The sequence below is a fragment of the Gopherus evgoodei genome, chromosome 22 (assembly GCF_007399415.2).
Source record: "Gopherus evgoodei ecotype Sinaloan lineage chromosome 22, rGopEvg1_v1.p, whole genome shotgun sequence".
NCBI lineage: Eukaryota > Metazoa > Chordata > Testudines > Testudinidae > Gopherus > Gopherus evgoodei.
This window is the reverse complement of record NC_044343.1, coordinates 16,522,541-16,545,207: the sequence shown is the minus strand read 5'-3', so window position 1 is coordinate 16,545,207 and position 22,667 is coordinate 16,522,541.

Below are 22,667 nucleotides of genomic sequence, written 5' to 3'. Positions count from 1 at the left end.
TGCCTCAGTCCCTCTCCACCACGTCCACCACCTCGCCTCCCTCAGGTCCTCGCTGCCACCTTCCAGCACAGCCGTGTGCCCAGGGTGAGGGACTGAGGTGCTCCAAGCACATGCCTGGGGCAGCAAGCTGCGGGGGGACACCCTGCCGGTCCCTGCCAGGGCAGCAGTCAGGCAGCCTTCGATGGCGTGCCTGTGGGAGGTCCCCCAGTCCCGTGGATTCGCCAGCAATTCGGCAGTGGGTACGCTGAAGCCGTGAGAGCGGCAGATCTCCCACAGGCATGCCACCAAATCCACAAGACTGGCAGACCTCCCGCAGGTGTGCTACCAAAGGCAGCCTGCCTGCCATGCTTGGGGCAGCAAAAAAGCTAGAGCTGCCCCTGCACATGCCCCACAGCCACCTCGCTGCTTGTCTCAGTCCCTCACTGACACATCCACCACCTCGCCTCCCTCAGCTCCTCACCACCACCTTCCTCCACAGCCATGAGCCTCACAGCCAACTCCCTGCCTGCCTCGGTCCCTCACCCCCAAATCCACCTCCCCGCCTCCATCAACTCCTCACCGCCATCTTCCTCTACAGCCTCCCTCAGCTCCCTACCACCACGTACCCCACAGCCACCTCCCCGCCCACCTCAGTCCCTCACCGCTATGTTCCCCACATCCACTGCCCCACCCTCCTCAGCCCCCATTGTCCACCACCACCTTCCTCCAGAGCTACATGCCCCACATCCACCTCTCTACCTCCCTCAGCTCCCCACGGCTACCTTTCTCCACAGCCACATGGCTCACATCCACTTCCCCTGTCCCCCTTTGCTCCCTACCTGCCATGTTCTTCTACATCCACTGCCCCTGTCCCCCTCATCTCCCTGCAGCCACATGCTCCACATTACTACTTGTTCTGTCATCTGGTACCACTGAGAACAGCCTAGATCCATCCTCTTTAGAACCTCCTTTCAGATAGTTAAAAGCAGGGATGGCTCTAGGTATTTTACCGCCCCAAGCACCACAGGCCGGCTGCCTTTGGGGACTTGCCTGCGGAAGGTCCCCTGTCCTGCGGATTCGGCGGCATGCCTGCGGCAGGTCCGCCGAAGCCACGGGACCAGCAGACCCTCCGCAGGCATGCCGCCGAAGGCAACCTGCCTGCTGCCCTCATGGCAACCTGCCTGCTGCCCTCATGGCAATCAGCAGAGCGCTCCCGTGGCTTGCCGCCCCAGACACGTGCTTGGCATGCTGGTGCCTGGAGCCGCCCCTGGTTGAAAGCAGCTATCAAATCCCCCCTCATTCTTCTCTTCTGCAGACTAAACAATCCCAGTTCCCTCAGCCTCTCCTCATAAGCCATGTGCTCCAGACCCCTAATCATTTTTGTTGCCGTCTGCTGGACTCTTTCCAATTTTTCCACATCCTTCTTGTAGTGTGGACACAGTACTCCAGATGAGGCCTCACCAATGTTGAATAGAGGAGAATTATCACATTCCTCAGTCTGCTGGCAGTGCCCCTACTTATACAGCCCAAAATGCCGTTACCTTCCCTGGCAACAAGGGCACACTGTTGACTCATATCCAGCTTCTCATCCACTGTAACCCCACGTCCTTTTCTGTAGAATTGCTGCCTAGCCACTCTGTCCTTATTCTATAGCAGTGCATGGGATTCTTCCATCCTGAGTGCAGGACTCTGCACTTGTCCTTGTTGAATCTCATCAGGTTTCTTTTGGTCCAACCCTCTAATTTGTCTAGGTCCCTCTGTATCCTATCCCTACCCTCCAGCGTAGTTAACACTCCTCCTAGTTTAGTGTCATCTGCAAACTTGCTGAGAGTGCAGTCTATGTCATCCTCCAGATCATTCATGAAGATATTGACCAAAACCGGCCCCAGGACCATCCACGCCCCACACTCAGCCCATCATCATCTCGATCCCTCACATCCATTGCCTGCACCCAGTCCCATGTCCCACCTGTTTCCACCATGTTCTCGCACATCCACCACCCACATCCTGCCCCACACTCAACCATTATCAAAGAATGATAGAAATGTAGGACTGGAAGGTCATGATAGTGCAATTCCCTGCACAGAGGCAGGACTAAATCCTACCTATACCATTCCTAACAGGTTTTTGTCTAACCTGTTTTTAAAAACCTTCTATGACTGAGATTCCATAACCTTCCTAGGTCACTTGTTCTAGTGCTTCCTTGCCGTTATGAAGTTTTTCCTCATGCCTAACCTAAATTCCTTTGCTGCAATTTAATCCCATTACTTTTTGTCCTGTCCTCAGTGGTTAAGGAGAACAATTTATTACCCTCCTCTCTGCGTACTTTGACTAAAGAAACCCAAGTTTTTTTCAATCTTTCCTTGTAGGTCATGTTTTCCAGATCTTTAATCATTTTTGTTGCTCTCCTCTGGACTTTCTCCAATTTGTCCGCATCTTTCCCGAACTGTGGTGCCTAGAACTGGACGCAGTTGTCCAGCTGAGGCCTTTTCTGTGCTGACTAGAAAGGAGGAATTATTTCTCATGTTTTACTTACAAGGATCTTGCCAATACGTCCCCGAATGATGTTCACTTTTTTTGCAACAGTATTACATTGTTGATCCAAATTTAGTTAGTAATCAACTATAACCCCCAGGTCCTTTTCTGCAGTACTGCTTCCTAGGCAATCCTTTCCCATTTTGTATTTGTGCAATTGATTATGCCTGCTAAGTGTAGTACTTTGCATTTGTCCTTTTTGAATTTCATCCTATTTAATTCAGGCCATTTCTCCAGTTTGTCAAACTTATTTTGAAATCTAATCCTGGCCTCCAAAGCACTTGCAACCCCTCCCAGCCTGGCATCCTCTGCAAATGTTAAAAGGATACTCTCTATACCATTATCCAACTAATTTATGAAGTGTGACGGACTCAGGCCAGAAGAATATAAGAGGGTAGTCCTTTTGAGTACTGGGACGTGGGCGAGCGCTAGCCCACAGCTGAAAGCCCCTCCTCCAGCCTAGAGAGGGGCCACGAAACCTGGAACCCAACTGAATTCGGGGGACAACAAAGGAGACAATAAGAACAGGCGTGGTAGTCAAAGGGCCAAAACTAAGGAACCGGAAGGGGACACTGTGCAGAGAACCCCGGACAGCGCCCACTGCTCCTCAAAGACATCAAAAGAGACGGCAGACGCTGCCCAGAGAAACTCTGCCCAGATATGTGAACGGATGAAAGAACGAAAAACGGCCCCACAGTCGCAGCCCCCCCGGCAACCTCCCCTTCCTGGTGTTACGAATGGCCACCTTGGCCATAGCTAAGAGGAGGTTGACGAGGTGGTCCCACAACTTCATGGGGCCTCGGATTGAGTGTGCATAGAGAAATAAATGTGGGGGAAAGTGCGGCCAGAACCTCAGTAAGAGGTTCTGGAGGAGCCGGAAAAGGGGCTGCAGCCTGGCACACTGAAGGTACGTGTGTGCCAGGGTCTCCCTCATGCCACATAAGGGACAGGCGTCAGGGACAGTGGTAAACCATGCCAAGTACATGCCCATGCTCACAGCTCCATGCAGGAGCCACCAGCTGATATCCCCGGTGGGCCGCGGGACTAAGGTGGAATAGAAACTGGCCCACCGGGGTTCCCCACCCACCGCTGCTGGTAGAAGGTCCCACCACTTGGTGCCTGGGCGGGACACGAGGGTGGGATAATTAAGCTTGTGCAGCACAAGCACGTGCAGACGGTCCCTTGGCGCGATTTGGAAATGAACTGGCTGCATGACATGCAGACGGCTAAAAGGTATGGGGGAGGAGGGAAGGCCAGGAAGGCTCACAGGGCAGGGGGCCGATGGAAAGGTCCAGAGGGCCTGGAGTGAGGGGCAGACAGGGCTCACGTGAACGGATGAAGAACCAAGCTGTGGGAGGCAGGGCTGCCTCCACCTCCTGGAGTACATGCCGGGGGGTTGTAAGGGTGAAGAGCCCCATGCACCGACCGAACACCTGGGGATCCACTCAACTCCCTAAGTCGTAATCCAGGAGGTCTCCAATCTTGGTGACTCCTTCCAGGACCAAACTCCGGCACACCAAGGAGGACTCCGCCACCTGGACATGAAGATGGAGATTGTGTAACAGGGGCTCCATGAGGAGATCTATCCCCTCGGTGGCCACAAAGGACCTGGTTGCTGAAACCAGCCTCCAGGTCCGGAGGAGGTCCTGGTAGAAGACCAGCAGCTCAGAGAGATCTCGCGGAAGACCTCTCGGATGGAAAAAAAAGAGCTGCCGGTGATATTGGAGCCCTCGCAGGTGGCGGAGGAAGGCGTGCGCCAATATGCTCCACGCCGAGCCACATGCACTATAAAGGAGTCTCTGCAGAGCTTAGAGGCGGAAGACACGGACCTGTGTGTGCATGCATGTCATGCCCTGTCCACCCTCCTCCAAGGGGAGATGGAGAACCCTCGCAGAGACCCAGTGCAGTCTCGGCCAAAAAAACCCCAGAACCAACCTCTGGAGATTGGCCAGGAGCAGCGGGGGTGGGCACAGGGTGATGAGTTGATGCCAGAGCATGGACAGGACCAGTTGGTTAAGCACCAGCACTCTCCCCCATGGGGGGGGGCACCGGAGCAGTCCCGTCCAGCTCCGCAACCGCCCAGTCACCCTGCTCTCTAAACCGTGCCAGTTCTCCGGTGGAGACGGATGCATGGCCGAGAAACAAACGCCAAGATAGAGCAGTGGACCCGCGGCCCCACCGAATGGCTTGAAGCGCGGGTAGTAGGGGGCTCGCCCACCACCCGACCCTGACCACCAGGCCAGAGCTCTTGACCCAGTTGACCCAGGAGGAGGAGGCCACTGAATAAACAGCTTGACAAGCCTCCACCCGCACCAGGTCGTCCAGGTCCTGGACCACAAGGAGCACGTCGGCGACGTATGCTGCCAGAACCAGCCGCACCTCTGGCTCATGGAGCACCAACCCCGTTAACCTCTTGTGAAGGAGACAAAGGAAGGGCTCAATGGCCAGAGTGTACAGCTGACCCGACAGCGGGCAGCCTTGATGCACCCCTCGCCCGAAGCTGACAAGTGCTGTCAGGGTCCAACTGAGCTTGACCAAACATTCTGCAGAGGCATATAGCACCTGGAGAAACCCCACAAACTGGGGTCCGAAGCCAAAAGCCCGCAGAGTGCCCAGGAGATACCTGTGGTCCATCCGGTCAAACAGTGTGCTGGAGCCGCCCCTGGGTCTCAGTCGCCCGTGCTGCCCATCGGGAGTCTGTCTCAAAGTGCTCCACAGGCATCGGCGTCGGTTGGATCCGAGGAGAAAAGGCCAGCGTAGAAGGCCCTGGCCCTCTCGCGCATCTCCACTGGATCCATGAGCGGGGAGCCGTCCAGGACGTAGAAGAAGCGGGAACTGCGATCCATCGCCCCCAGGATGGATGCAGGATCGTACAAAAGCACCCCGGGCCCGATGCTTGTCAAGATTGTCAAGGGCCCAGAGCTCATAGGTCAGAAGGGACCAATCTGATCATCTAGTCTGACCTCCTGCACAAGGCAGGCCACAGAACCCCACCCATCCAATTTTATAACAACCCCTATCCCAGGACCGAGTTATTGAAATCCTCAAAATTGATTTGAAGACCTCAAGCTGCAGAGAAACCACCAGCAAGCGACCCGTGCCCCACGCTGCAGGGGAAGGCAAAAAACCTCCAAGGTCCCTGCCAATCCACCCTGGAGGAAAATTCCTTCCCGACCCCAAATATGGCGATCAGCTAAACCCTGAGCATGTGGGCAAGAGTCACCAGCCAGCACCTAAGAAGGAATTCTCTGCAGTAACTCAGTTCCCATTCCATCCAACATCTCCCCGCAGACCATTGAGCAGACCTATCTGGTGGTAATCCAAGATCAATTGCCCAAATTAACGATCCTATCATAACATCCCCTCCATATACTTATCAAGCTTTGTCTTAAAGCCAGGAAAGTCTTTTGCCCCCACTACTTCCCTCGGAAGGCTGTTCCAGAACTTCATTCCCCTAATGGTTAGAAACCTTCGTCTAATTTCAAGTCTAAACTTCCTAATATCCAGTTTATACCCATTCGTCCTCGTGCCTACATTAGTACTAAACTTAAATAATTCCTCTCCCTCCCTAACATTAACCCCCCTGATATATTTATATAGAGCAAGCATATCCCCCCGCAGCCTTCTTTTGCCCAGGCTAAACAAGCCAAGCTCTTTGAGTCTCCTTTCATAAGGCAGGTTTTCCATTCCTCGCATCATCCTTGCAGCCCGTCTCTGAACCTGTTCCAGTTTGAATTCATCCTTCTTGAACATGGGACACCAGAACTGCACACAGTATTCCAGATGTGGTCTCACCAACGCTTTGTATAATGGTACTAACACCTCCTTATCCTTGCAGGAAATACCCCGCCTCATGCATCCCAAAATCGCATTTGCTTTTTTAACAGCCGTATCACATTGGCGACTCATAGTCATCCTGCTATCAACCAGTACCCCAAGGTCCTTCTCCTCCTCCGTCGCTTCCAACTGATGCGCCCCCAACATATATCCAAAATTCTTATTATTCCTAAATGTATAACCTTGCACTTTTCACTATTGTATTTCATCCTATTTCTATTACTCCAGTTTACAAGGTGGTTCAGATCTTCCTGAATAGTATCCCTATCCTTCTCCGTGTTAGCAATACCCCCCAGCTTCGTGTCATCCGCAAACTTTATTAGCACATTCCCGTTCTTTGTGCCAAGGTCAGTAATGAAAAAGGTTAAATAAGATCGGTCCCAAAACCGATCCTTGAGGGACTCCACTAGTGACCTCCTTCTAGCCTGACAATTCACCTTTCAATACGACCCTCTGGAGTCTCCCCTTTAACCAGTTCCTTATCCACCTTACAACTTTCATATTCATTCCCATCTTTTCCGATTTGACTAACAGTTCCCCATGCGGAACCGTGTCGAACGCCTTACTGAAATCTAGGTAAATTATATCTACCGCATTTCCTTTATCTAAGTAATCCGTCACCTTCTCAAAGAAGGAGATCAGATTGGTTTGACACGATCTACCTTTACTAAATCCGTGTTGCAATTTGTCCCAATTACCATTGACCTCTATGTCCTTAGCTACTTTCTCCCTTAAAATTTTTTCCAAGACCTTGCATACTACAGACGTCAAGCTAACAGGCCTATAATTACCCGGATCACTTTTATTCCCTTTCTTAAAAATAGGAACTACATTAGCAATCCTCCAGTCATACGGCACAACCCCCGAGTTTATCGATTGCTCAAAAATTCTCGCTAATGGGCTCGCAATTTCACGCGCCAGTTCCTTTAATATCCTCGGAGGGAGATTGTCCGGGCCCTCCGACTTCGTCCCATCGAGCTGTTCAAGTACGGCCTCTACCTCAGTTGCGGTAATATCCACTTCCATATCCACATTCCCATTTATCATCCCTCCATCATCGCAAGGTTCCTCCCGTTTCTCTCAGTACGCTCCACAGAGGGGCGGATCGCCAGGGCTGGTGGCCAGATGCCTCTCCAGCTCCAATACCTCCTGCTCCAGCTGCTCTATCACCACATCCCACCACTGGCTGGCGCCCCAGGTGTGGCTACAGCAGAAGAGCTGGGTGCGCACCTTCCCCACATCCCACCACCGCCGCACTGAGGGAAAGGCATGCCTCTTTTCATGGCCGGCTTTAGGAAGTGCGGGGCCCAATTCGAACAGTTTCGACGGGGCACCGGCAGGGAAGGAAAAAAAAAAAGGAAAAAAAAATACATGGGGCTTGTACTCACTGGGCAGTGCTCCGAGTCTTCGGCGGCACTTCAGCTGCGGGTCCTTCACTCGCTGCAGATCTTTGGTGGCACTGAAGGACCCACCGCTAAAGTGCTGCCGAAGACCCAGAACAAGCAAAGGACCCACCACCAAAGTGCTGCTGAAGACCTGGAGTGCCGCCAGGTGAGTAAAAATTAAAAAGGCACCTCCAGCCAGGGAAGAGATTCTCACTGGGCGCGGGGCCCTCTTAGATGCGGGGCCCAATTCCAGGGAATTGGTGGAATTGGCCTAAAGCCAGCCCTGCCTCTTTTCCCACCAGGCCAGCCAAAACTCCTGGAAGGATGCCACAAATCCCACATCCTCCAGCAGGCTGTTATTGAAGTGCCAATAGGCCGGCTCCATCCTCTCCGAAGAAAGAGAGGCCATCACGGCCACCAAATGGTGGTCCAAGAAAGGGACCAGCTGAACGCTGGAGGAGTGGGCCTGCAAGAGATGACATCGAGAGAAATAAATGTGATCCAACTGGGAGTGGCTCGACTGTTGTTCCTCCACCTGGACAAAAGTGAACGTAGAGTCATCGTCCTGGTGGTGATCGCGCCAGACATCCACCAGGGAGTGATGGACTACAATCTCCCTGAGGACATGTGCAGCGGTCGGGAGGCTTGTGTGGGGGAGACACTGCAAGTGGGGAGCACGGGTCCAGCACCCCCCCTCGTTGGCGAGCAGGAAGGGACCCCCTGTAAAACTATGAAGGGGGTTGCTGGTGCTGGGTGTTCCGTTGACTCCCCTGCTGCTGTTCATTGTTTGGAGTCGGTCGAGGTCGCTGCAGCTGCGGAGGTGGGTAGTACCATCTCTCCTATGGACTCCCTCCCTGAGGGGGTTCCAGACAGTGCCCCCTGTAGGTGCCGCAATGGCTACTGCCCTGGCTGCTGTCGAGGGGGAATCTGTAGTGGTGGGCGGGAACTTTGCTTCTATTTTTGCTGCGATCGAGGCCCTGGGCTTGACCCCAACCACTGAAGGAGTAGAGGCCCCCTGTTGGAGGGCCTTGGTACGGGCGATTGATATCTGCTGCCCCCACTTCTCCCCTTCCCTCCATCGCAGGTGGTTGCCCCTGTTTTGGCCTCTGCAATGCCCCAGGCCCTGACCACCTGCGTGGCCGTGACTGGTAATCTGGCTGATGGCGCTGTGCCCATTGTGGTGGCGGATGACACTGAGTGGCCAGGCTCTGAGTCCATGGGTGTCCTACCGCATGAGATGGGACCGCAGTTTCCACCTCCCCTCAGCACTATAATTAGGGGTGCCTCATTTAGTAGGGCACCTGAGCCTAGCACTGTGGAGGCACCCCATTCCCTTGCTGTCCCTTTAATTGCCATCTCAGGTCAAGAGGCACCGTGCTCTGGTGGCTCCGCCACTCGGGCCCTAGATTTTGTCCCCATTCCCTTCCCCGACCCCAATCCCCTCCTAGATTTGTGTCCTGTCCCTGTCCCTGTTCCAGCCCTTGTTTCTGTCCTTAACCTCTCTTCCCTCCCTCCTTTTGTTGCTGCCGCCCCCAAGGTTGCCTCCTTTTCTTTTTATACAGGCCCCCGGGAGGCGGGTTTTGTTTTTCCTTCTTCCGGACCATCTAGAGCTGCAGTTCTCCCTCTGCCATTGTCTTTGGGGCTGAGTGTTGCATCAGGTGGCGCGGTGCCGGATGGACGGGCGCCACGGCGGGGCTTTGATCCCTGCATGCCCATCTCTATAGGCCACAGGGCTGGCAGGGGGGTCCAATTGGGAGACACCCCAGGATCCGTGAGCCCGGTCCCTGTCACGCAGAGGAGTGAGATGCGCTCTTTCTTGGAGAACACTTGTGGCTCCACGAACAGAGTGTATCTCACTCTTCAGCGCTGGGGCGATTTCCATCTTGTTCTCCAGACCATGAGGGCCATTATGGGGGAGGGCAAAGGGACTGGGAAGCGGGATGCTGCGGCTTACCAGCGGACCCACGGCTTCCGTGATGCCCTGCTGGCTTTCGGGGTTGGTCACGGTTTGCTGCGGGGTCCAATGGGCGCTGCGAGCACCCCAGACCGCAAGGATCATCCCCAGCCCTCTTTATGCTGCCATCCATCTTTGCCATTTTAAACACCCACAGCTGTAGGTCGGTTCTCCACAGGTGCCAGGTGCTCTCCTTCCTTCGGGAGGGGGGCTACTCGGTTATTTTCCTGCAGGAGACCCACACAGACCCAGCCGCCGAAGCGAGCTGGTGGCTGGAGTGAGGGGATGAGGTCTACTTTAGCCACCTTTCAGCGTGTCAGGGCGGGGTGGTGACCCTGTTCTCCCCACACCTACAGCCCGAGATGCTGCAGTTTACTGAGGTCGTGCCGGGTTGCCTGCTGTACCTCCGGGTTCGGATGGAGGGGCTAACATTGACAAGATTCAATGTCTATGCCCCAGCATCCGGCCCGGTGAGAGCATCCTTTTTTCGGCAGGCGTCCACCTTCGTTGTTACTTTGGATCCTTGTGAGTGCCTGGTCCTGGCTGGAGACTTCAACTGCACCCTCGAGGAGAAGGACCACATGGGGATCGAGCCGAGCTTGTGCAGGGGAGGGCACTAGTGCTCAATCAACTAGTCCTGTCCATGCTCTGGTACTGGCTCAACACCCTGGTCCCGGGCCCAGATTTCCTGGCCAACCTCCGGAAGGGGTTCTGGAGTTCTTTTGGCCAGGAGTGCACTGGGTCTCTGCAGGGGTCCTCCACCTGCCCCTGGAAGAAGGACGGCAGGACTTTCATGTCCATGTCTTCTGCCTCCAGGTCCTGCAGAGGCTCCTGTATGGTGCAGGTAGTCTGGCGTGGAGAGTACTGGCGCACGCCTTCCTCCGCCGCTTCTGAGGGCTCCAATACAACCGACAGCTCCTTTATCTCCATCCAAAAGGTCTTCCGCGAGACCCCTCTGGACTGCCGGTCTTCTACCAAGACCTCCTCCGGACCGGGAAGCTGTTTTCAGCAACAAGGTCCGTGGCAGCCGCTGTGGGGGCTGATATCCTCTCGGAGCCCCTGCAACACAACTCCCAGCTCCATGTGCAGGTGGCGGACTCCCCTGTGGTGTGCCAGAGGTTGGTCCTGGCAGAAGTCACCAGAGTCAGAGACCTCCCAGACTACAACCAGGGAAATTGGCTGGATCCCCTGACATCATACTACCCAGCATGTACTTCAGGAGGTGAAGGCCGCTTTGCTGCCCGCTGCTTTGGACTACCTTGACCGAGTCCTGTGAGAGGGCACACCCCGCCCACCCGCCGCCCCTGGCCCTCCGGACATTTTCATCGGACCCCTGCCCTGTGTACCCAACCAGTCCCCCCCAGCCCTTTCACCGTGAGCCAGCTGTGTGATTTGCAGCCAGTTTGGTTCCAGACTGCGCCAAGGAAACATCTGTACATGCTCATGCTGCACCCTTGACTTCCTCACCTTCATGTCCTGCCCCGGCACAAAGTGGCGAGACCTCCTTCCACCTCTTGAGGGTGAGTAGCCCTGGTGGGCCAGCCTATACTCCACCCTGGTTCCAAGGCCCGCTGGGGATATCAGCTGGCAGCTCCTTCACGGGGCCGTGAGCATGGGCGTGTACTTGGCACAGTTTACAGCCGTCCTGGACACCTGCCCCTTCTGGCACACATTTATCTAGAGTGTGCCAGGTTGCAGCCCCTATTCCGGCTCCTCTTGGATATATTATTACATTTTTGGTTGCACTTCTCCCCTCACCTATTCATCTATGCACTCCCCATCCGTGGCCCCACAAAGTCATGGGAACTCCTTGTCAACCTCCTACTAGCTCTGGCCAAAATGGCCATCTACAAAACTAGAGAGAGGAGGTTGGCCAACGGGATCCTGCGACTGTGGGGCCTATTTCTGCTCCTCTGTCCTTTCATGCATTGGGGCAGAGTTCCTCTGGGCTAGGGGCGGCTCCAGGCACCAGCACGCCAAGCGCATGCCTGAGGCAGTAAGCCATGGGGGGCGCTCTGCAGGTCGCCACGAGGGCGGCAGGCAAGTTGCCTTGGGCAGCATGCCTGCAGAGGGTCCACTGGTCCCGCGGCTTCAGCGGGCCTCCTGCAGGCGTGCCGCTGAATCCATGGGACCGGGGACCTCCCGCAGGCAAGCCACCGAAGGCAACCTGCCTGCCTTGCTTGGGGCGACAAAATACCTAGAGCTGCCCCTGCTCTGGGAGGTGTCCAGTGGCTCCCTTGACGCCTCCGAGGGGCAGTGGGCGCTGTCCGGGGTTCTCTGCTTGGTGACCCCATCAGTTTCCCTTTGTTTAGCCCTGTGGCCTCACTCCTGTTCCTGTTATTTCATTAGTTGAAAAAACTAACAAACAAACAAAGAACTACTCTGCTGTTCCCAACTGGCCTGGGTCTATTACATTCTTCACAGTCTGCTTTGATCTTAACTATCATGAGCAGTTTAGTATCATCTGCAAACTTTGCCACCTCACCGTTTACCCCTTTCTCCAGATCATTTATTAATAAGTTGAACAGGATTGGTCCTAGGGGGGAACACCACTAGCTGCCCCTCTCCATTCTGAGAATTTACCATTTATTCCTACCCTTTGTTCCCTGTCTTTTAACCAGTTCTCAATCTATGACAATTTAATTTAATTTACGTAAGAACGTTTGGTGAGGGACCTTGTCAAAGGCTTTCTGGAGATCTAAGTACACTATGTCCACTAGATCCCCTTGTCCACATGTTTCTTGACCCCTTCAAAGAACTGCAATAGATTAGTAAGACACGATTGCCCTTTATAGAAACCATGTTGACTTTTGCCCAACAATTTATGTTCTTCTATGTGTCTGACACTTTTATTCTTTACTATTGTTTCAATTAATTGGCCTGGTACTGACGTCAGTCTTACCAGTCTGCAATTGCCGGGATCACCTCTAGAGCCTTTTTTTAAATATTGGCATTACATTAGCTGTCTTCCAGTCATTGGGTACAGAAGCTGATTTAAAAGGACAGGTAAAGCCCAGCCCATCCTTTCTATTTCTGATGCCTTTTGTATGTTTCTTGGGTCTGTTTTAGGTCTTCCAATGAATAGTGATCACCACTTAGACAGTTTTCTGGTTGGTGCTTGGTTTCCAAAAGAGTAGAGGGCTATTGGCCTATAGCAGCTGGTACCATCAACTACTGTTGCAGCTGCTTTTTGAAAATACTGGCGGCTGAACATTCAGCCCGAGGCAGGGCACCAAGGCAACAAACGTATTCAGGTCTGGGGTGAGAATTCAGACTTTCAGCAGTGTCCATGCACCACAGCAATCCCCCTGCCAAATGTCAAACCTGTGCTCTAAAGCATGAAGTCTCGGCAACAGTAGTTTTCGACTTATGGTCTGCAGCCGCCCAGCGGCTGCAGACTATGTCTAAGATTTCCAAAGGGGTCCACACCTCCATTCAAAATTGTGTAAGGGGCCACAAATGAGAAAAGGTTGAAAACCACTGCTCTACAGCAGTGGTCCTCAACCTTTTTGTGGCCAATAGCACATTCATGTTTTCATAAGAGTATGGCCAGCACCAACAATTTTTCAAGATTTTCTATTTGTACATTAAATACAAAAACATATTTAATATTACATAATATATGAATCCATAAGATAAAAAGGGTAATTTTACATGTAAAAGGTATTAAATTATTCGACTATTACTTTTTCATCTTACCATGTGAATTTGCTCTTTTTTATCTACCTGTAAAACAAATTAAGGAGTTTTTACAAAATAAATATTAAAACAGTTTTCATCTTATTTTAAAAAAGTAAAATATATTTGGACCAGCAGTTCAACGTTTACACTGCTCTACAGCCAAAATGCTTCTGAAATAAATGTAGTCCAACTTTACTAATTCTGGGTCATTGAGAACGAAAATGATGCTTAAAATTGTTGATTGGCTCTAGTTTTCAAGATATGCTATTGGGTCAGTATATACGACCCTTGATTTGGGAACGGCGGAGGATAAGTGAGTTATAAAGGGAAGGGATCTCAATTTAAACCAGAAATGACTAAAATACATCTTTGACTGGATCTATGAATAAATCTATGACTGGGTTTGGACAGTACTTGCTTTTTAGGCAAAACAATGAATAATGCAATCTGAAGCTGGTATTGCATCATACCTGATATGAATTGCATCATGTTATTCCAAGAAGTCATGGATGATGCAATCATAGCGAAGCTTACATCACTCTGCTGAACAAATTGCCCTATATCAGCTCTAGAAATCATACAGTGTCGTGCTCTTATTTGTCAGTGTTTGATTTTGCAAAGGGACACATTTCTGTTTAGCCAAAGTGAGCAGAGATGCCTCGTACTTGTGTGAACAGTGCAGATAAGTCACTTCACCACAAACATAGCAGAAGTTTTGCATCACAAAATTGCAGTATAACCATTCTGGTTAAGAAAGCCTATCACCTTTATTTTGGCTGCAAAATTGGAGATCAGGACAAGAGGTGGGCCCCACACATATGCTGCAACATTTGTGCAACAAAACTTCGCCAGTGGTTGAACAGGAAAAGGAAATCTATGCCTTTTGCAGTGCCAATGATTTGGAGAGAGCCAACAGATCATACCAGCAATTGTTACTTCTGCATGGTGCCTCCAGTTGGGAAAGGCGTGTCAAAGAAGAAAAAGTGGACTGTGCATTGTCCAAACATTCCATCAGCTATACGCCCAGTACCCCACGGAGAAGGACTGCCAGTTCCTGATGTACCAGAATCCTTCTCACTTGAGTCAGACGAGGAAGAGGAAGAGGATGAAACTTCTGGTCCTGAACCATCAATGTCACAGGACCCACATTTTCTCCCATCCTCCTCCTCTGAACCACACCTCATAACACAAGGTGAACTGAATGACCTTGTCAGGGATTTGGAACTACCCAAGAGTAAGGCAGAGCTGTTGGGCTCCAGACTACAGCAGTGGAATCTCCTGGCAGGCTATCAGGGCAAATGGAGCCCATCAATGCTTGCAGACTATTGCTGGACAGTGACAAGAGATGCTCCATTTAATGAATACAAGAGACAAGCCAAGAAGCGCCGAGTAGACACTGAATAGGACTAAACTATGTACAGAATAGTTTGCCTTTTGTTTCATAATAAATTTTATTTATATAACTCTTTTGCTGATTTTTAAAGTGTTACATAAACAGGACAGGTGAAATATTATCATGGAAAGCAACCATAAACACATGAAAAGACCTAAGTTTACAATTTATGATTAAAACTCTACTATCTACACAATATACATAGACATAAAATGTAAAAACTTAAATATATCTTAGAAACAGTAGCCAGTTGTTTTAATTGTCATATTTGAATTCAGCACATCAAAATACATAATAAATATCACATTTATCTCTGAAGCAGACGACTTCTCAAAAATTGTAGACCAGTGTTATTATTCTTACTTTAACGTAGAATGAAGCCTGCAGCCCCAGAGTTCTCTGTCAATGGCAGGCATGGGGCAGCGGTTTCTCTCTGGCTTCAAAGCCGTAGTCCGGCGCCTGCTGGGGACAGAACTCCAGGGCTGCAGGCACAGTGCGCTGGCATTCTCTGTCCCTGTCAGGCGCAGGGCCACGGCTTCTCTCTGGCTTCTGCGGGGCTGCAGGCGCTGGTGTTCTTGGTCCAGGGCAGGCTTATGCCGGAGAGAAGCCGCGGCCCGGTGCCTGACAGGGACAGAGAACACCGGTGCCTGCAGCTCTGGAGTTCTCTGACCCCGGCCGGCGCGGGTCCCCAGCTTCTCTCCCCTGCTGGCCATTAGGTGGACGCACATAAATGCCCCGGCGGGCGCCATGGCACCTGCAGGCACCGCATTGGGGACCACTGCTCTAGAGCATCCCAGGGAAACAGCTGTAAGATGTTTTAAAACATAGGCAGAACTATATTTTTCTGTAAGCTAGCTCTTGGAAATGGCTAAGCCATTTTTGTTGGAGATGTCCAGAACAATTCAGCAAGGGGCACATATCAAGCATGCACAATTTTAACCAGAATAGTTCAAGTTTGACAAGCTTATAAGCAGCTGAAAACAGGTTTTTATAATAGCAAGTATGAGGCAACCTTAATTCTAAGCATTACTTACTATTATTTTTGGCTATGCTAGCAGCAATGGCCATGCACGGTGTGGCTGGAAAATTAGCTACCCACATGAACCTGTCAATTGTCTCTTCTAAGTATCTAGCTAAGTGTAATTTTTTTCTGAGCATGCTCAGTTCCAAATCTTCAAACACTGAGACCTTTGATATTTAACAAAAAAATCTCTCTCAGTTTCAAACTTAGCAAAGGATCTCCCTGTTCACTAGGGCCTAGTCTCACACACATCTTGATGTGTCTGAGTTCAGCTATTTTTCTGAGTTAGACTTATAGACTCATAGACTTTAGGGTCAGAAGGGACCAATCTGATCATCTAGTCTGACCTCCTGCACAAAGCAGGCCACAGAACCCTACCCATCCACTTCTATAACAAACCCCTAACCTATGTCTGAGTTACTGAAGTCTTCAAATTGTGGTTTGAAGACCTCAAGCTGCAGAGAATCCACCAACAAGTGACCCATGCCCCACGCTGCAGAGGAAGGCGAAAAACCTCCAGGGCCTCTGCCAATCTGCCCTGGAGGAAAATTCCTTCCTGATCCCAAATATGGCAATCAGCTAAACCCTGAGCATGTGGGCAAGACTCACCAGCCAGCACTCAGGAAAGAATTCTCTGCAGTAACTCAGATCCCATCCCATCCAACATCTCATCACCAACCACTGGGCACACTTATCTGCTGATAATCAAAGATCAATTGCCAAGATTAAGCTATCCCATCATACCATCCCTTCCATAAACTTATCAAGCTTAGTTTTAAAGCCAGATATGTCTTTTGCTCCCACTACTCCCCTTGGAAGGCTGTTCCAGAACTTCACTCCTCTAATGGTTAGAAACCTTCATCTAATTTCAAATCTAAAACTTCCTAGTATCCAGTTTATACCCATTCGTTCTTGTGTCTACACTGGTACTAAGCTTAAATAATTCCTCTCCCTCCCTAATATTAATCCCTCTGATATATTTATAAAGAGCAAGCATATCCCCCCTCAACCTTCTTTTGGCTAGACTAAACAAGCCAAGCTCTTTGAGTCTCTTTTCATATGACAAGTTTTCCATTCCTCGGATCATCCTAGTAGCCCGTCTCTGTACCTGTTCCAGTTTGAATTCATCCTTCTTAAACATGGGAGACCAGAACTGCACACAGTATTCCAGGTGAGGTCTTACCAGTGCCTTATATAACAGTACTTACACCTCCTTATCTTTGCTGGAAATACCTCACCTGATGCATCCTAAAACCGCATTAGCTTTTTTAACGGCCCTCACTCTCACAAAGGGAGTTTGCTCAATTGTTTTCCAGTCACCTTTGACCAAACTTATGAATTTTAGCCCTAAAGTGAATGTTTGGAAAGTTCCTAATATGTATCTTGTAGGATGCTGGAACAGATATTTTTTTGTAACTCAAATTATAATGAGTGCTCCCAGCAAAACCACTATAATCTGGACAACAAAAGTAAGAGGTTCCAAAGTTTGCACCCCATGAAGCGTGAAATGGGTTTGCTGATCTGTTTTTTGGTTCGTACTGGTGTACTATTTCTTATGTATCAATTGTTTGAGATTTTTTCATTCCAATAGAGAAAAGTGGCTTCTCCCATAGATTTGCTTTCAAATGCTAGCTATGAGTGCTACACCAGGCACACAAAAAGTCCAAAGGCCTATTTTCAACCCACATACCCAACCATATTCAACACAATGGTGAGATAAGCATATGTACTGATGGCAACAAAAGAGGTTTGGTAAGGTGAACTGAACGTTTCATCTGCCTACTTGTTCTAAATCTGAGTGTGTAATTGTGTGTGTAATTTTGCAAAGGAAATGTCAATCCTCTCTGAGAAATGTGTTCACCTTTACCCTCTAGAGCAGTGGTCCCCAAACATTTTACCTTGCGCCCCTTACCCTGACCACTCCATATCAGCCTGCCCAACATGAATGCTGAAGAACATGGAGAAACAAGCCAACCCAGGCCTGGTGTAGGGACTTGGCCTGGACCTTGAGAGAAGACAAATTCCCCATACTCTGTTCCTCACTGAGACACATCCTGAGCCCCATTCACGGGCTTCCCATTTTCAGGTATCTGTCCAGCAGCGCATCCTGGGGACCCCCCGACAGATTCCCCTCCAGCAGGCCCTCATTCATTCAGGAGCAGCGGACAATTTCATGGATGCATCTATAACTCTGGCCCTACACATCCCCTGGATATGCAAGGACCTACCCAACACAATCAAAACTATTTGTTGCTCCCTGCTGTCCTCAGGTCCAGCTGTGGAGGAGACTGTCTCCCTGGAGACCGTTATTCAGGAACACAGAAATAATAAAATTCTGTGTGATCTATTCCCTGCATTTCCCCCTGATCCTTGGCATCTCCTGGCTGAGCCTTCATGACCTCCTCATTTACTTGCAAGACTAGAAAGTCACCATCCTGTCAGAACACTGCCACAAGCACGGCCAGAAACCAGTCGGCCAGAAACCAGTCACCCAGACCCAAGAAGGCTCCAATTTTCCTGCAGAACCCAATCACCACCCCCACCAGTAATACATTGTTCATGAAGTCCTCAACTCTAAGATTGAATGGAAAATTATAGTACCTGACCTATTGGGAAGATTATGTCCCAAAAAAAAAAAAATAAATAAATAAAAACCAAAACCACACACACTTGGGAGCCAGAGGAAAATGTTCATGCTCCCTCCCTGATTTGGGACTTCCATAGGAGCCAGCCTGAGCAACCTTACCCCACATTGCCCAGAAGGTGCTCCTAGAGGAGGGGAGTGATGTCGTGACCCACAGGTCTCAAATATGGGTCTACAGGATTAACAGGAGCAACCATGCACCAACCTTCCATCTCACAGCCTGCTGATGCTTACTCACGTGGGACCCAAGAATCCCAGGACAAGTGTCAGGCTCCACTTCTGTACTCCTTTTGGTGGAATCCTGGAACAGCTGATTGGCCTGCAGGAAGCCAGCACCAGGAACAGGAAGTTGTCTCAACAACTAGGCTCCATGCTCTTCTGGACTGTGTGCTTCCTGCTTCTGTGGCTTGAGTTCCTGACATCCTGATCTAGCGTGACTCCCAGCATCTTATTTGTGGTTCTGACTTCCAGTCTGTCTCCTGACTCTGACCTCTTGATACCCTGACCCAGCTGATTTCTGTCTTGTGACTGGAGACTCTGGCTCAGACTACTAGGTCTGGCTACCCAAAACCCAGCTGTGACAAGGCCAGAGCCCAGACCATTCCCCTGACTGTCTCCCTCAGCCTGGGGTGTTGCCTATTTTTCCCTGAAAGTAGTTTGCCAAACTGCTGTAGGAGAGAACAACTGGTCTTGGAAAGGCTGAGGAGGCCTCCTATGCTGTGGGAACTTTCTCACTGCTGCCCCCTTCGTGATTTGGTGCCCTCATCATCTCACTGCACTCAAGTACCTTCAGGTCTCTGATGCCTCATCAAGATACATGGTTTCCCCACATTTCAGAGCCCACTGGTGTGGGCTAAAGTGGACTCATGAATCCAGGGAAATCCATCCTGGGAGTTGTTTTACTTGCTGGTTGTATGGTGTTGCTGATGTCTCCATTCCAAATCCATCTTCCCCTTCCCTTTATATGCTTCCTCTGTATTTCCCCGTGTAAAGAAAGTGTACCTTGATCGTTGGTTCACCCATTACAGAGGTATCAGAAGAGTATATGTACAAGGCATCAGGCTAGTCATAGGGGTAAGTACGGGGTTGGGGATAACTGAAACCATATAGAGAGGTAAGGTGGGTTCCTGACACCTTAGACGGTCAGGTGGAGGCACCACCAGTCACTAGCTAAGAACCCAGGCCATTGAAACTGTGGTCAAAGCAGAGACACCAGATAAGAGCTCCTGTTGAGGATTAGCTGCCATTAGGCATACAGCAACCCATAAAATCCCCTTATGTTCTTGGAGGTGTCACGGAGTCCCTGGGTAAGACTCACATACTGTTTGTAAGTACTTGATTGTAAGATTCACATAGGCTCACACACAACATAACAAGGGAAAATCCCCATTTCATTACCTCTTTCCCCCCTTTGAGACCCAACTCAGTGGGGTCACTTTAGCCAGTGGCCTGGGGAAGTTCAGGCCCCCTCTTTCTGGGACAAAGCATCAGCTATAATATTTGCACTCCCCTTAACATGGACCACCCCCATCTCATACTCCTGGAGGAACAGACTCCACCTCAGGAGCTTAGCATTGGCCCCTTGCATCTGGTGGAGCCACAGCAAGGCAAGTGGTCAGTGTACACAAGGGAGTGGCACCCAAATAGATACAGCTGCAGCCTTTTAAGAGCCCATCCCAGGGCCAGGCATTCCCTCTCTATGGCCACATAGCTCTGCTCCCAGGGCAGCACCTTCCTGCTCAGGTACATGTTGGGATGTGTCTCCCCCTTTGCATCAGTGTGCATCAGCACCATGCCAAGCCCTGTGTCTGGGGCATCAGTGAACACCATAAAGGGCTTGTCAAAGTCTGGGTTTCCCAGCACCAGGCCTTTGATGAGATCGTCCTGCGGCAGTGCCAGAGGGCTCTTTGTGTGCTCAGTCCAGACCAGCTTGTCTTGTTTCCTCTTCTCACATAGCTCAGTGATGGGAGCTGACTTAGAGCAAACCTCCGATAGTGCCCCCATATAGGCCTGGGCCCGATTCCTAGTCTGAGGAGCAGGTCAATCTCTGATCACCCTCACCTTGGCCAGCTCTGGCTTTAGACAGCAGCAACGCTCTTTGTGGCCCAGGTACGACACCTCTGCCATCCCCACCTTGCATGTCCCAGCTTTTACAGTCAGCCCTGCATCCTGGAGGCAGGGGTGGTAAAATACCTAGAGCTGCCCCAAGCACGACAGTCAGGCTGCCTTCAGCGGCTTGCCTGCGGGAGGTCCCCAGTCCCGCGGATTCGGCGGCACGCCCCCCGTGGTTTGCTGTCCCAGGCACGTGCTTGGTGTGCTGGTGCCTGTAGCCGCCCCTGTCTGGAGGCAAATCAGCCCCCTCTTCAACTCAGACACATGGTCCTCCCAGTCTGGCTAACGACACAAATATCATCAAGGTACAGGTAACAGGGTGCTGGCTAGGAGAAACAAGCCAGGCCCCTGTTAGCCCTGTTCCAGAGGGAAAGGGTTAGTTGGGCTGGCTGAGGGGCCATGCCCTAATTACCAGAGGGGATCCACTTGCAGGCCTGGGTAGCCAGCCTGCCCTATAAAGCTGGCTAAGAGACAGAAAGGAACGGGGAGACAGGAAAGGGAGGAGCGTGGGCTCTAGAGCCCTGCTGGCTGGGAAGCTAGTAGTCTCCAAGAGTGTTGGTCTCTGTAAATACTTGTAAATAGTAGGTGGTGGGAACGGACACCAACAATAAATGGACACAGATGCTGCACCTCATTTGGTCTCTGGTTGTTCTTGGGGCTTAGGCCGGCAAGGGCCAGGTTACAGTATGCTAGGGTAAAATTCTCCATCCCTCTCAGTAACTGATCCACCTGGTGCTGGCAGGTGACCGGTGCCTTCTTAAGGCTGAAAGGTAGGACCAGGGATTTGTACAGCCCCACAGGGGTCCAAAAGGGGAAGGGAGCGGGCAGAGTCAGGGTGGGGCTGGGTCTGAGCTGGGGCAGGGGGGCATAAGCGGCTACCAGTGCCAAGGAAAGTTGGCACCTGTGGCGCCAGCCCGCTCCACTCTGCCAGCTCCTAGCCACATTGCTCCGCTTCCTGCCGTCGGTGAATGCAGGGAGGCTGGGGAAAAGGACCCCTCCCACACTCACCAGTGGTGGGAAGCGGAGCGCTGCGGCAGGGAGCTGGCAGAGTAGAGTGGGCTGGGACCAGGCTGCTCTGCTTCCTGCCACTGCTGGTGAGTGTGGGGGGAGGGATCCCTTCCCCCAAGCCTCCTTCCCCAAGTGACACGGCTGGGCCTGGGACAAGGGAAGCAGAGCGGGCTGCTCCTGGGCCCCTGCTAATCCCCTGGGCCACTCTGGGCCTGTGGGGCCCCCAAAAGTGCCCCCCACAGCACCTTCCTCCCAGACCCTGAGGGTGCAGAGGCCTTGGGGGCTGCATAGGGCACCCAAATGGTAAGGGATGGTGCTGCTTGGGGAACCCCACTCTGCTTAAAATGGTCAGCAGTGCATCCACCACAATGTCTGCCTTGATAGAGGGCGGAGCCATTGCCTCTGGATAATGGACACCAAAATCTACCCCCACCAGAATGTATTTTTTTCCTGCCTGGGTCACCTTGCTGAGGGGCCCCGCTATGTCCATGGCCACTTCTGAAATGGCTCCTCTATGACAGGCAGGGGTCTCAAGGCTGCTTTACCCTTGTCCCGGGCCTTTTGCACCTCTGGAGAAGGCAGCCCTCGTTGGCAGCTGTCCCACCCTGGCTGTGGTTCCCCACACTCAGTTGGGTTCTCCGATCCCCCTGGGCTCAGCTTTGCCTCTGCTGTCCCAGTGAGGGCAGGCAGCAAGCCTGCTGCTTTGGTCACAGCAGCAGAGCCAGCATGAGCCTCCTCTGCTGTGTGCAGGGGGAAGGAGAGCATCTCTATCCCACTCAGTTCCAGGGCTCTGGTTACAGACAGGCAGGGAACCTGCGCTTAGCAGCTCCTCCCCCCTGCCAGCCAGGTCATTTGCATTTTCACCGATTGCATCAGTCTCAGCCGATTAGTTCTCTGGATTCAAATTCAAATCCTCAGCCATTACAGGAGCAGGGCCCAGATCCTGTCCCAAAGAGAGACAGTCACCTCAACAGGACCTCACAGCCGATATCTTGGTGAACCCCAGCTACCAGCCAGCCTGACCCTGCTGTGTCTGCACAGGGATCTGGGCCATAGGCAGGGCGAGGGGCTTCATCCTGGGTCCCTTCACCCAGATCATATAGCCCTGCAGCATCTGG